At 43.7% G+C, this 14164-nt stretch overlaps 1 long non-coding RNA gene across 2 annotated transcripts in view; it reads left to right on the forward strand.

Annotated features, from left to right (window-relative positions):
- Positions 1 to 3462: 3462 nt before the first annotated feature.
- Positions 3463 to 14164, forward strand: part of LOC308633162 — a 28235-nt gene continuing 17533 nt past the window's right edge. For both annotated transcript variants that reach the window (XR_014018720.1, XR_014018721.1), the window contains exon 1: positions 3463 to 3544. This is a non-coding gene — a long non-coding RNA (uncharacterized lncRNA). The remainder of the gene's footprint in view (positions 3545 to 14164) is intronic.

A 14164-nucleotide genomic window follows, 5' to 3' on the forward strand; every position in this document is an offset into this window, starting at 1 on the left:
AAAATCAAAAACATGAATTTCAGAGCTTCACCAGGACTGCCACAAGGGGGCGCAGGGCCAATGCTGAACAGTGAGCACTGATTATCCTCAACTGCCCACAATGGCCAGAAGAGGGTTGTCAGAGTGACTTTTTCTAATCCCCTTGAATCATATGACTGCCAGGGATGGATGTCCTATTCCCACAGCAAACTTTCTTCTCAGGACTTACCTGGCGAAATTCCATGGCTGGGGGTACCTGGGGTCTATGTCCACAGTGAGGTAACCCAAACCTTCAAGACTTGCTGTAACCCTCACCCTTGTGGTCCACCAGGGGAGACCATTGCTGTGGACACCTTGGGCTATGAGTGTGGTGACAAAAGCTTCCTTCTCCTTGGGACCCACACAGGGAAATGCTGTAGCTGAGGACACCTGGTGCCCATGTCCACAGTGAAGTAACTCTAACCCAAAACTGGGAACCCACCCAGGAAGGGACCATGGGTGCAGGCTAAAGGCACCTTGGAGCAATGACTGTTGTGACAGAGCTTCCTTGATACCCTCACAGGGAGATGCCTTGGCTGGGGACACCTAGGGACCGTGTGTACCATGAGATTTTTTTTCCCCTTGGCATCTACATGTGGATGGCACAGTGATTTGGGGATAACTGAAGTCTATCAGAGGAAAAGGTGGGGGAAGAATGAGGAAAAGCCTCTTTGTCCACTATCCCAGGCACTGAGAAAGAAGCTCTGCCTTGTTTTTACTTTTGTAGGTAATATTTTGGTGGGACTTAATTTTATGAAAGTATTCCTTGTGAGGCTTTGAGTGCTCACTGTCATAGTATATTTTATGGGGAGAAGGTATATTTTATGGGAGAAAACCCAGCACACTAAAAGGAGAAATTGAGGCACAAACTCAGGGCAGTGCAGGGGAGGCCTGGGGTTCCCAGTACAGGGGACTCACTAGTGCCTGAGGGCAAAGGCTAATGTTGCTTCATTGTTTATATTTATTCTGGGTAAGTTTGCACACAGTTGAGTTATTTGTCTGATAATTCCCAGAAGCCACTGTGGTGATAACTGTGCTTACATAGACATCTGACAGAGGTGTATGTGGGAAAAACACTGGACTACATTACCCATAATTCTCAGGGGGCAGTAGCAGCTTACAGGAGTGCTCCCCACTATGAACTAGCAAAGGGTGGGACTACATTACCCACAGTCCTAAGGAGGAAGAAGCTCTTAGGATCCCCCACAGAGAACCAGCAAAACACTAGCCTACATTACCCACAATGCTTGGGGTGGAGGTGGGAATGGGAGGTTCATAGGAATTCCTTCACCATGAGCTGTAACGTGGGACTACATTACCCACAATCCTGGGGGACAGAAATCACAGGATTCCCATGCCTCACGTGAGCTGGTAAAACATGTGACTAAATTATTCACAATCCTGAAGTGGCAGAGGCTCCCAGATTCCCCCATAGGAGCCAGCACAATGTTGCACTACAGTGCCTTCAGCCCTCTGTTGCAGAAGTTCTCAAGAGTCCCCTTTCTCCACCCCCCAGGCAGGCAAAATGCTGAACAACATTATTTATAATCCATGGAGGGGGAGGTAGAAGTGCACAGAATCAACCCCTCTGAGCCAGAAAATACAGGGACTTCATTACAATCCTAATGGGGCAGATTGTGGGTAATATAGTTCAGTATTGGTTCTGCAGAGAGAACCAATACTGGACTACATTACCCACAATCTATGGGGGGGTCACCTCACAGGAGCAAACTGACAAAATGCTGGACTACATTACCCACAGTCCTCAGGGTCAGAAACTCTTAGGAGAATTATTTCCACCTCTTCCCATGAGTGGGGAAAAGTCTGGACTAAATGACCTACAATCCTAAGGAAGATGAAGCCCCAGGAGCTCCCATGAACAGCTAGCAAAATGCTGAACTACATTACAACAAGAATAGAGTTAGGGTTTGGGTTTTTCTGACTCTCCTTGGGAGTTTCTGGGCGCTTCCTCACCCTAAGAATTATGGGTGATGTAGTCCTTGATCTTACCCACACACCTCTGCCAAGAGACCCATGAAAGCTGAACGTACATGCTTGCCCTTATACCCTGAGGATTCTGAGTAATTTTAGGGGTAGGGGTAGGGCTAGGCAAAAATTAGCCACAGGGCAAAGGTTAGTGAGATTTACAAAACCAAGAGGTACTCTTGAATTTCTGCCACTAAAGACCATGGGTAGTATAGGCCCAGGTTTAACCACTGACTCTGGAGATCCTGGGAACTTCTTCCCTTTAGGATTATGGATAATGTAGTCCCAATATTTCCTGCTCTTAGCTTGGTATTGTGGGAGGCTCTCCCCAAATATTGTGGGTGAAGTATTAACAGGTGTATGGCTCAGGTTGAGGAATTCTGGGTAATTCCTCCTACCAATTCACATGGAATTGTGGGTAATATAATCCCATGTTTTATTCAAACTGTGGAGACTTGTGGGAGATTCCTCCCCTGTTAGAGTTGTGGGTAATGTAGTTTCATGATTTATTGGCTCTGTGCAGAGGATCTTGGGAAATTCCTCCCTCCTAGGATTATGGGTAATATAGTACAAATTGCCTGCCCATTGCTGGGTATTCTGGGAGTCTCCTCCCTGAGGATTTTGGGTAATGTAGTTTCATGATTTGCCCTCTCCACATAAAGAATTCTGGGAATTTCCTGAGCCATAGAATTGTGGGTCATGTAGTACCACGTATTACACAGTCTTGCGGAAGCTTGTGGTGACTTGTGGAAGCTTCCTTTCCTGTGGACTTGTGGGTATTGTAGTCCCATGATTTAGCCTCTCTGAGCAAAGAATTCTGGGAACTTCCCCTCTTTAGAATCATGAATGACATAGTATCAACATTTGCTGTTCACCACTGGGTATTCTGTGAGCCTTTTTCCATAAGGACCGTGGGTGAAGTAGTAAAGAACATACCACTTTGGGCAGCTCTGGGAATTCCACCCATAGAATTGTGGGTAATATAGTCCCATGATTTGTCCTCTTTGTGCAAAGGATCTTGGAAACTTCCTCCCCTTTAGTATTATGGGTAACATAGTCCCAGTATTTCTCCACTCGCCACTTGTTATTTTGGGTTCCTCCTTCCCTGAGGATGATGGGTGAAAAGTAGTCAGGAGTGTGCCACTCACTTTGGGGAATTCTGGGAACTTCCTCCCCCTCAGAATTGTGGGTAATGTAGTCACATAATTTATACTATCAGTGGGGAATTGTGGGAGCTTTCTCCCTATTTGAATTGTGGGTAATGTAGTCTCATAATTTGTCTTCTTCATGGAGAAATCCTGAGAACTTCCTCTGCTAAGGATTATGGGTAGTGTAGTTCCAATATTTGTTTGCTCACTGCTGGGTATTCTGGAAGCCATCTTACCCTTTAGTTTTATTGGGATATGTAATCCCAAGTTTTGCCTGCTTACTGTAAGAGATCCTGGAAAATGCGTCTTCATAGAATTCTGGAAATTAAAGTTCCATTATTTGCTTGCTCACTGATGGCTGTCCTGGGAGACTCTTCCCCTAAGAATTATTAGTAATGTAATTTCAGATTTACTGCTCACTTTGGGGAATCCTGGGTGCTTTGAGCCCATATAATTATGGGTATTATATTTCTAGACAACCACTTCGGAGGGGGAGGGGGACACCATTACCCATAATCCTAAAATGGAGGAAGTTCCCAGTATCCCACTTCCTGCATTTTAGTATTACTGGTAATGTCTCAGGTTTTTCCCTGATAGCAGTAGGGTCTCAAACGAGGATTATGGGTAATGTAGTCAAAATTTCCTGCCCACTGCTGAGTATTCTGGGAGCCTCCTCCCTGAGGATTTTGGATAATGTAGTCCCATGATTTGCCCTCTCCATTCAAAGAATTCTGGGAACTTCCTGTGCCATAGAATTGTGGGTCATGTAGTCCCACATATTACACAGTAGGGTACTTGTAGAAGCTTTCTTTCCTGTGGACTTGTTACTCTCCCAGTGAGGATTGTGGGTAATGCAGTCTTGGGTTTATCACTCACTGGGGGATTCTGGGAGATTCCTCCCCCCATAAAGATTTAAATACAGAGTCAGGTTTACCACAGGCCAAGGGGTTCCTGGAGCATTTTTGCCTTAGGTAATACAGTTCCAAGATTTATGAATAACATGCCCCCATTTTTCCTTGATAAGCATTGGCAATACAGGGAGCTTCCCTTTTTTCTTGGGATTGTGGATAGTGTAATCCCTGGTTTAGCTGGCCCACAGTAGGGAATTAGGAGTTCCTAAACCTTAGTCTGTACATGATACATTTCTGGGTTTACCACTTATGTCAGAGGATGTTGGAAACTTTCTCCCATTAGGATTGTACGTAATGTAGTCCCACGTTTTACCTGATCACTTAGGGAATCTTAAGAATTTCTGCCCATAGTAGGATTGTGGGTAAATTGGCCTCACAATGAGGAACTTTGGAGTCTTTCTTTTTAGAAAGTTATAGATAATTATGGATAACTAAATTATGGTTAATTTAGTCCTGGGTTTAACCACTCAACATGGGGTATTCTGGGACCTTCCTACATCTTTAGAATTGGAGGTAATACATTTCCAAATTTATTTGCTTGCTTCAGGGATTCCTGGGAAACTTGTTAAAAATTATTGTGGGCACTGTAGTCCTATTTGACTGCCCATTAGATAATTTTGGTGCTTACTACCCCTTGGGATTGTGGAAAATGTAGTCCGTGGAATGCCCCTCACTGTTGAGGATCCTGGGAACTTCCCAGGAATGTGGATAATGTAGTCCCAAGTTTTGACTGTAAACTGCAATGATTCCTTAAAAACTTATTCACAAAGGATCATGGGCACAATAATTCAATTTGACTGGTCACTGATGGGCAACCATGGCAGTTTCTGCCCCTTACAATTGTTGGCAAGTTAGTCATTGGAATTTCCCTCTTGCTGTAGAGGATTATGGAAACTTCCTCCCTAAGAACTGTGGGTAATATAATCCCCAAATTTGCCTACTTACCTCAGAGAATTCTGGGAAATTTGTCCATGTAGGATTGTGGGTAATGAATATTTGCAATTTATCACATAGCAGGAAAACTTAGGAGCATTCAGTGTCATAGCATTGTGGGTTTTGTAGTCCTTGGAATTGCCCTCTTACTGTGGAGGATTCTGGGAGCTACTTCACTAAGTATTGTGGTGAATGTTATCTTGTAATTTGCCAGATGACTGTATGGATTACTAGGAAAATTGTGCATTAAAAAACTGTTCATCAGTGAGCAGTCAAATTAGTACAATTTGACTGCTCACTGATGGACACTTGAAGGGTCTTAACCCTTACAATTGTGGGCAATGTATTTCTTGGATTTACCTTCTCAATGTAGAGGATCTGGGGAAATTCCTAAGTAAAGATTATGGGTAAGGTAGTCTCACACTTTGAACACTGCAGAGATTCTGGAAAACATGTCCATGTGGGATGGTGGGTAATGTAGTCTAGCAATTTCACCACTCATTTCAGGAACACCTGAAAGGTTCAAGGACCATAAGACTGGGGACAATGCAATATTCAAAACTGCCACCTAGCTACATAGAATCCAAGGAACTACTACCCTAAGAATTATAGGTAATATAGCTCAACAATTTTAATGCTAACTGCAGGGTTAGGTTTAAGGTAAGATTGTTAGGGTCAGGGGTTAGGATTAGAGTTAGAGTCAGTGAACTGATTTCTATGATACCAAGACTCATAGCAGTACTGTACTCTACATGGTAACCTGGGGAATTTAGGCTCTATTGATGGTACCACTCTCAGAGATACTGGCTATATGTGCATAACCACAGAATAGGGTTTCTATTATTGAGTTTCACTGGCTCCTGAACTCTATGAAAAACCATATAACTCATCTTATATGATGGTAGGATACACAAGCCTGGTGAGCAAAATGTAGAACATAGTTAACTGTTTATAATATGTTAGAATTCCCAGAACTGTTGAGATCTTCCTATGGTTCTTGGGATTTATGATGAAAAACCTACCATATCATCTTGTGTCTATGGGAGCCATATAACTGGCTTTCCATTATGGCAGGATTCATAGATCTGCTGACCTCTATGTGTAAAAAAAGGAACCAGTTTCTATGATGGGAGGAAAGCAAAGCTGCTGGTATCTACAAAGAGAGTCAGAAAAGTGGTGTTGTATTTTCTAAGGATCCCCAGGTCTCCTGCACTTTATTTGGAGATCCAGATAAGTAGTGTCTTATGATAGCAGTTATAAAGGTATGCTGGTCTCCATGTGAAAAGCAAGTGAAATAGGGTTTAATTTTGGTAGAAGTCAAATGACTGATGGATTTACTGTGTGTCCAAAGCTAGGGAACTGGGTTTCTCTCATGTCATAACACACGGAGATGCTCAGCTGTCTGTGCAGAAAGAAAAATGAGTTTCTGTGATGGTTGGTACCCCTGGGCTTCTAAACTCTGTAGTGGCCAGCCAGGGATCTGAATTTCTTTTGTTGGCAATGTGATTATTGTTGCTGGGTCTACATATGGAGACAGGTAACTGGCATTATAGGATGGCAAGACACGCAAGACTGCCAGATTCTACTTTGAGAGTCAGGGAAATAGGGTTTATGATGATTGTTGGGAAAAGTATAAATGGCAGCTGTACCCCAGAGAAAAAACCCCAACACGGCACCTAAGGACTTCTTCTTCCTACCTTCTTCTTTTCTGCAGTGGCACGAAAAGTTCCCGCCCTTGTGAACTCTCCCACCGGTGCCAATTTCAAATCTCGCTGGCGGGGAACCTTAGCCCCAATGAGAGCTAATTCCTGGGCTCCAGAGCTGATATCTGGAAGAACTTGCCAATAAACAGGTGGCCTGCCATTTATCTAAGCCCTACCATCTCCCCTTTAGTTCTATATAAGCACACAGCTTTTTGCAATAAAATTGGAATTCTCCTGGCGAAGTGTCTTTGCATGGGGAATTCTTTCAATGATAGGTGTTTGAAGGCTGCTGGACTTTATTTGTAAATCCAGGCAACAGGGTTTAAATTAAGGCTGACTCCAAGGACTGCATGGCTCTCCAAGGAGGCCTGGTCAATTGCAATCTATGATTTCCTAATATCCAAATTGCCTCAAAAAATGTGGAGTCATAGAACTGGGTTTCTTTGATGACAGGACACCCAAAGCTACTTGAATCTCTGTGGAGAGTAAAAAATGACAAATTCTATGACAAAACTTATAGAAATGTTAGGTTTTTCATGGTTAGCCAGAGAACAGGAGAAATAAAATAGCAGGGATTCCAAGTCTTCATGATCATATTTGGCTAATCAAGGAACTGGAGTACTGATGACAGGAATTTCCATGCTGCAGGACTCTTTGTGGAGTGTCAGGGATTTGAGGTTCTATTATGACATAACTTGAGATTTGACACTATAATGGTGAAACTTACAAAGTTGTTGAGATTTATGTATCCTAGGTAAATGGGGTTATATTATGACAGGATTCACATTTTTTTGGGCCTCTTGGTGAAAATTGAGAGATCTTGATTTTATGTTGACAGTACTCAAAGTGCTACTGTGGTCCATGCAGAGAACAATGGGATGAAATTAAATTGATAGTAGAATTCCCATCCTGTCTGAGCTGTACATGAAAAACCAAAACAACAATAAAACAGGTTTTCTGTTTATGGCACGATGCACAGGGCTCCTGGACTCTACAATGAGAGATGGAAAACAGGTGTTCTATGACAGCAGGACAACTGATCTTTATGTAGAGAAAATAAACTGTTTTCTATGATAGCATAAACACCAGAGCTGCTATGAGATATGTGGAAAGCCAGGGAACACAGGTTTGATAAACTGGCCTCCAATGTTTTCTTGACTTTACTTGGAGACATGGAAATGGGGTTCTATCGTGTCAGAACTCACTCCAGTATATGGAGAGCAAGGGAACTTGGTTTCTATGATGACATGACTCTCAGGACTGCTGTTCTCCATGGATATAGGAAGTGAACTATTTTTTTTTTTAATGTTTCCAGGAAAATCTAGTCTGGTGGAATTTACATGGAAATCACAAGAAACTGGGGTTATATGATGACAGGACTCTCAGTACTTTTGACTATCATATTAGTATTAAAGTTCACAGGAGAGTCATTGTATTAGTTTATACATATGTATACATTATTAAAGATATTTAAAATACAAAAAGAAGGGGGGCTGGGGATGTGGCTCAGTGGTCGAGTGCCCCTGAGTTCAACCCGCATCACCAAACCAATAACAGCAACAACAAAAAACCCACAGGGGACTGCAATTCTAGGAGGTTGGACTATCTGTCCTGCTAATATTTGTGTGAAAAGCATTGAAGCTGAGGTTCTATTTATGGAAGAATTCCTGGTCTCCTGGGGTCGACAAGAGAGACAGGTAAGTGGGTTTCTCTGGTAGCAGTGAAGCCAGAATTAGACAGGCAGTCAGTGAAGATAGGTAAATTGAGTCAGGTCAGATCGAGGAGGCCAATTTGAGTGAGTATGGGCAGTTGGATATTGTCCCTTGAGGGATCTTATCAAGAACCTGCCCCTGCTCCAACCCATTGCCAAGGTAACCTGTCCCAAGATTTTCCCCTACTATAGGGAGCTATAAGTTTGTTCAAGTGTCCTTGGCTACTCTGCCCTGCCCTTCCCCCTTCAGCCCACCAGTTTTCCAACTTTTGGCCATCCCACTGGGCATTCCTGGGTCTAGTCACTAGGCAGGAAGGAGAAAGATCAGGGGGAAAAGGCAGAAGAACAAAGGAATTCTAGAACATATAAAAAGGGCAGAACACCTCATCTCTTGGGATACCAGGATCCCAGCTATGGCCCCCTTCTCCCTCGCTGTTACCCCCTTTAAAATAAACCCTGGTCATATGCTTGCTTTGGTGTGCTTCTCTAATGTTAAAACTTCAACATGTGGGGAAGCAGGACTTGTCACTGATAACTGGCAGTGTTACAGCTGTTTACTGGTGACAAGTCCTTGCTTCCCCGAACGTTGAAGTGTAACACCAGAGAAGCATGCCAAGGCAAGTGTACAGTGGAAAGTGGAAGGCTTTATTAAAGGATTTCAGAAAAGACTTCCTCCAGGATGAAAAAGAGAATCCATGATGGGGGAGGTCTTCCCTTTTTTATAGCTAAGGTCTTCTTTTAGTCTTCCCACATTTTTGTCCTTTGTTTCCCTTTATCCTGCAGTGATAGAATGTAGGTAGGAAGGCCAAAATGTGGGAGATAGATGACTGGAGGAGTTATCTGGGCAGGAAGGGCCTGGGGTGGTTTGATTAGCACTTCCCTGTTTGCTGGGAGCTGTTTCATTAACAGTTCCTTAGAATGAGTTCCAGGCAGGCCATGGGGACATTAACATTTCAATTTCCCCAAATGCTGCTCTGGTTTCTTGGACTCCAGTTTTTGATAATGGCCTCAATTTTCTTTATCTTACTCCATATTAGACCTGATTTATGTAACTACACTAACTACCTATCTTTAAATCTGGCTTCAGCGGTATCAGCAGGGCAGTCAGTTCCTCTGAACTCTATGTTTAGAAAAATGGAACTGGGGTTCTCTTGATGGTAGGACTCACAGTGATGCTGGGCTTTACATGATGAGCTAGCAAATTAGAGTCAATGACAGCAGTACTCACTGGGAATCTTGGCTTTTTTGTGGAGCATCCAGAACCTGGGATTTTATCATGGCAGTATAGCTGGGGTCTATGTAGAGAGCCAGGGACCTTGAATTGTGGAGAGCAGGATTTGCAGAGATGGTTACCTCCTCATGGAATGTCAGAAAACAGGACTGAGGGAGCCTTCTGGCTGGAGTGATGATGAGGTACACAGTAAGATGGACCTTAAACAATGGTGAGGGTTTTAATTAAGGCAAGGACATTCTAGGCACTCAGAGCAGCAAGAACCAAAGTTAAAAGAGAGGTGGCAAGTCATAATGACACAGGATTCATTTAGAGGAGTGGTTCTTAAATTTTTTGTGTCAAAGGCAGAGAGGCTGAGGCAGGAGGATCACTTGAGAGGTCTTGAATTTGAGACAAATTCTGTGCAACAGAGCACAATCCCATTTTTATTCATTATTAAACATTATTCATCACAAAGAGCCTTTATCATAAGATGACATCAATTAGTTTTTATTGTTTTGGGAATTAAAATTTATTAAAGTTTGAGTTACTGTGTCAATTCCCTATGGCTGCTCAAGGATATTGCCACAGATAATGACTTAAGTGACAAAAAATTATTATCTAGCTCCTGTAGTAAGAAGTCTAAGATGGGTTTCACAGGGCTAAAATGAAGGTATGCCAGGCAGCAATCTCTTGATGTCTAGCTCCCAAGATAAACCTCAGCTCCATGGGATTACAGATGTGCACCACCAAGCCCAGCAAAAGATTCTTAATCATATCTACAAAATCCCTTTTGTCACTTAAGATAACATATTGAAAATTTCCCACAGATGAAACATGTATATATCTTTGAAAGACCATTATTCTGCTTATCACAATTAGTAATTTACTAATTGCACATTGGCACACATTCATAAATCCTAGGGACGTGGGAAGTTGAGACAAGTGGATCAAAAGTTTGAGGAGAGCCTGGGACACTTAGCCAGACCCTGTTTCAAAATAAAACAGAGGGCTGGGGATGTAGCTCAGTGGTCCACATCCCTGGGCTCACACCTCAGTACCACAACACACACACACACACACACACACACACACACACACACGCTTATAAATGCATTACAAGTTAACATAAAATTGTTATAAATAATAATCAAAAAAAGTGAGAAGAGCAGTATTGTTTTACTCTTTTGCAAATATTTTAAATTCTAGCATGATAAAATACCAGATTCTTGAAATTTGCTTCTGCATTCAGTTTCTTGGGTTAATGTAAGTCTAGTAGTCTCTGGTCAAATTCTGCTATACAAATATGAAATGATGATAATAAAAAGGCAAATAATGTATTATACCATGAAAAGTTTTCACCCTCTGAAAGAGCTTCTTGTTCCATAGGGGCTTCTGGATTATACTTTTGATGGTTGTTTTGAGTTTGTCTGAGATACAAGGTGGTGTGGATGATGACCTTGGAACTATTGTTGTCATATTGATCTCCCATCTATGGTGGCCAAATGTCTGTAAGTTATACTGACATCAATAGAGGCTTTAAGAATTGGTAAAGGTGTCACTATGTTGTTTTTTTTTTTTTTATTTTTATTTTTTAGTTGTAGATGTGTTACCGCTGTTTTACCAGTGAAGAGTCCTTGCTTCCCCAATGTTGAAGTATAACACCAGAGAAGCACGCTGAGGCAAGTTTAGAGTGGAAAGTAGAGGCTTTATTAAAGGACAGCAGAAAAGACTTCTCCCCTCCCTGGAGGAATAAGGGGACCCAAGAGGTGGAATCCATGGAAGGGTGAATGTGTTCCCCCTTTCTATAGCTAAGGTCTTCATCCAGCTTTCCCCCATTCCTGTCCTTTGTTCTGTTATCTTTCAGTGATGGAATATAGGATGGGGCACAGGTGGGCCAAAGGAGTAATCTGGGCAGGAAGGACTTTTGGATTAGCATCTCCATTTTTGCTGGGAGCTGTTTCATTAACATTTCTTTGGGATGGGCTCTGGGCCTTGGGGACATTAACATTCCAAGAGTTGTTCTGCTTTTCCCTGACTCCATTCTCAACATGGCCTTCATTTTCAATTTTACCTAAGTACACTACCTATCTTTAAATCTGGCTTCAGATGGACACAATATCTTTATTTATTTACTTATTTTTATGTGCTGCTGAGATTCAAACTCAGTTCCTCATGCATGCAAAGCAAGTGATCTACCACAGAGCTGCCACCCCAGTCCATTATGTTGTTTTTGCTATTATTTTTGCAGTACTAGGGATTGAACCCAGGGGCTCCTGCATGTTTGGCAAGTGCTCTGCCACTAGGCAAGATCTCTGTCTCTCCTTGCCCTTTATGTTATTGTTATTTTGAGACACAAGGGATGGCTAGTTTGCCCAGGTTGGCCTTGAACTTTCCAGGACTCCTCCTGCCTCAGCTTCCCAAGTAGCTGGGATTATATGTATGCCCTACAGCACTGGCTCACCACATGTTTTTATTTATTTATTTACATTTTATTATAATTATTTCAGTTTTAGGTGGACACAACATCTTTATTTTATTTTAAGGTGGTGCTGAGGATAGAACCCAGTGCCTCATGCGTGCTAGGCAAGCACTCTACCACTGAGCCACAACCCCAGCCCTTCACCACATGTTTTTAAATGGAGAAAGATATGATTTAAACTTTCAAGTTACTTTAGTAGAATCCTGGTAACATTTTGTGGCAAAAAAGAAAAACCACATAATTTTCACATGGAGGGTGAGAGTAAAAAGTTTGTCATAATGAGAAATTAAGAAAGTAATAGTTCAGGGTTGAGCTCTTGAAGCTGAAGAGGTTGCTAAAGATGTTCAGGTGGAAGGTGTGGCTGTGACTGCACAGGGCTATAGGACCAGATAAGTGCTGTCTGGCATGGAGAGGTTCAAGGATGAGTGTTAGAAAACTCACCACACTGGCATCACTCTGCAAGACAGGGGGCCTGCTAAAATTACCAAACAAAACAGGAGGCTGCTCTGGAGGCCTTTAGGTGATGATATGTGAAACCAAGTATCATATCATTACTAACACAGACCTCCATAATTATCTCACTTCTAAATAATTTAAAAACTCATTTCTCTGTTTTAACAATGAGAATAGTAGCACAGTCAACTTCTATAAAATACCACATAGTAATAAGTTACTAGGGAGGACTTGTACTTGGCAAACACAGGTTATTAAGTTCCTATGACACTGAGATGCGATACTGTTACACTGGAGCCTTAACTCATGCTCAACAGTTAATGGGTTGGACTTTGCTTAAGCTCAGTGAGTGGTTTCTAGTGTGCCTCTGCTTGGGCTCACAGGAGGGCACTGTCTGCAGCAAGCAGCACCACCTAAAGGAGCCGACTCCATGGTCTACCGACTCACTCAAGTCGATTCCTTTCTATGGAACCTCCCGCTGCAAGGACACCGGGCAGCCTTGGCTTTATCTTTCCTGGGAGTCCACTTGGGTGAGCAACAAAGGCTTGGGGCCGCTCACCCTGGAATCTCAGCTCCAGCTGCGCAACTGCGCAGATCGCGACCTGGAAAGAGACCCCGCCCTTGAGGCTCAGGGGGCTAGACGGAGCCCAAGCGCAATGGCAGGCAGCCCAGTGCGGGCGCGCTTCCTTCTCTCTTCCGCTGGTCCTCCCGTGCACACCATTAGCTCACCTGGACGCTACTGTGGGTCTGCTGTCCATCGTGATTGCCTCCGCCCAGGTGAGCGCAGGCTCCCGACTTGCGGTGGCGTCAGAGAGCGAGAGGGCGGGCGCGGAAGGCGGGATTGGGGCGTGCTGGGGGACCGCGGGGCGGCGGGGCGCGGAGGCTACTGCCGCTGCTATACGGCGCTGCGGATATAGCGGCGCGGCGGGGGTGGGGGCGTGGGGGGGAGAGGGGCGCCCTGGAACGCGCCGTCCATGGCCGCCTTCGGAACTCTGACTGGGCGCCAAGGTCCTAAGGTGAAAGTCAGGTGGAGAGTGACAGCTCCCTCTGACCGGGCAGGCGGTGGTTGCATCCTTAATGCAGAGGGGTCTGCGCTGCTCCGGAGCCTGCGTCTTAGAGGTCAGGGCTGTAATTAGCTGGAGGGACTCATTGTGTAGCAAAGGGATCTGCAGCCTGTGATGGCAGGATGTTCAGAACTGATGGCTCTGAGTGGTAAGCAATGGAATAGTGAGTCAATGATGTCTGGACTCCCAGAGCTGCTGCTTTTTTATATGGCGAACAAGGAAGCTGATGTTCTGTTGATAAGACTTGAAGTGCTCCCAGATTTATGAGAAACATCAGGGAAGTGTGGTTCTGTGATGGTAGGACTCACAGTGCTGCTGGACTCTGGTAGTAAGGGAACTGGGATTCTATTGATGACTGGACAACTAGGACTACTGTCTTCTAGATAGAAAGATGGAACTGTTGTCTATGACAGCAGTACACACAGGGCTGCTGCAATCCTCATGGAGACACAGAAAGTTGTGTTTCCATGATATCAAATCCAAGGGCTGCTGGTGTCCACATGGAGAGGCAGGAAACTGGTGTTGTAGGATGGCAGAATTCACTG

Source organism: Spermophilus citellus (assembly GCF_964194105.1).
Source record: "Spermophilus citellus genome assembly, chromosome: 14".
NCBI lineage: Eukaryota > Metazoa > Chordata > Mammalia > Rodentia > Sciuridae > Spermophilus > Spermophilus citellus.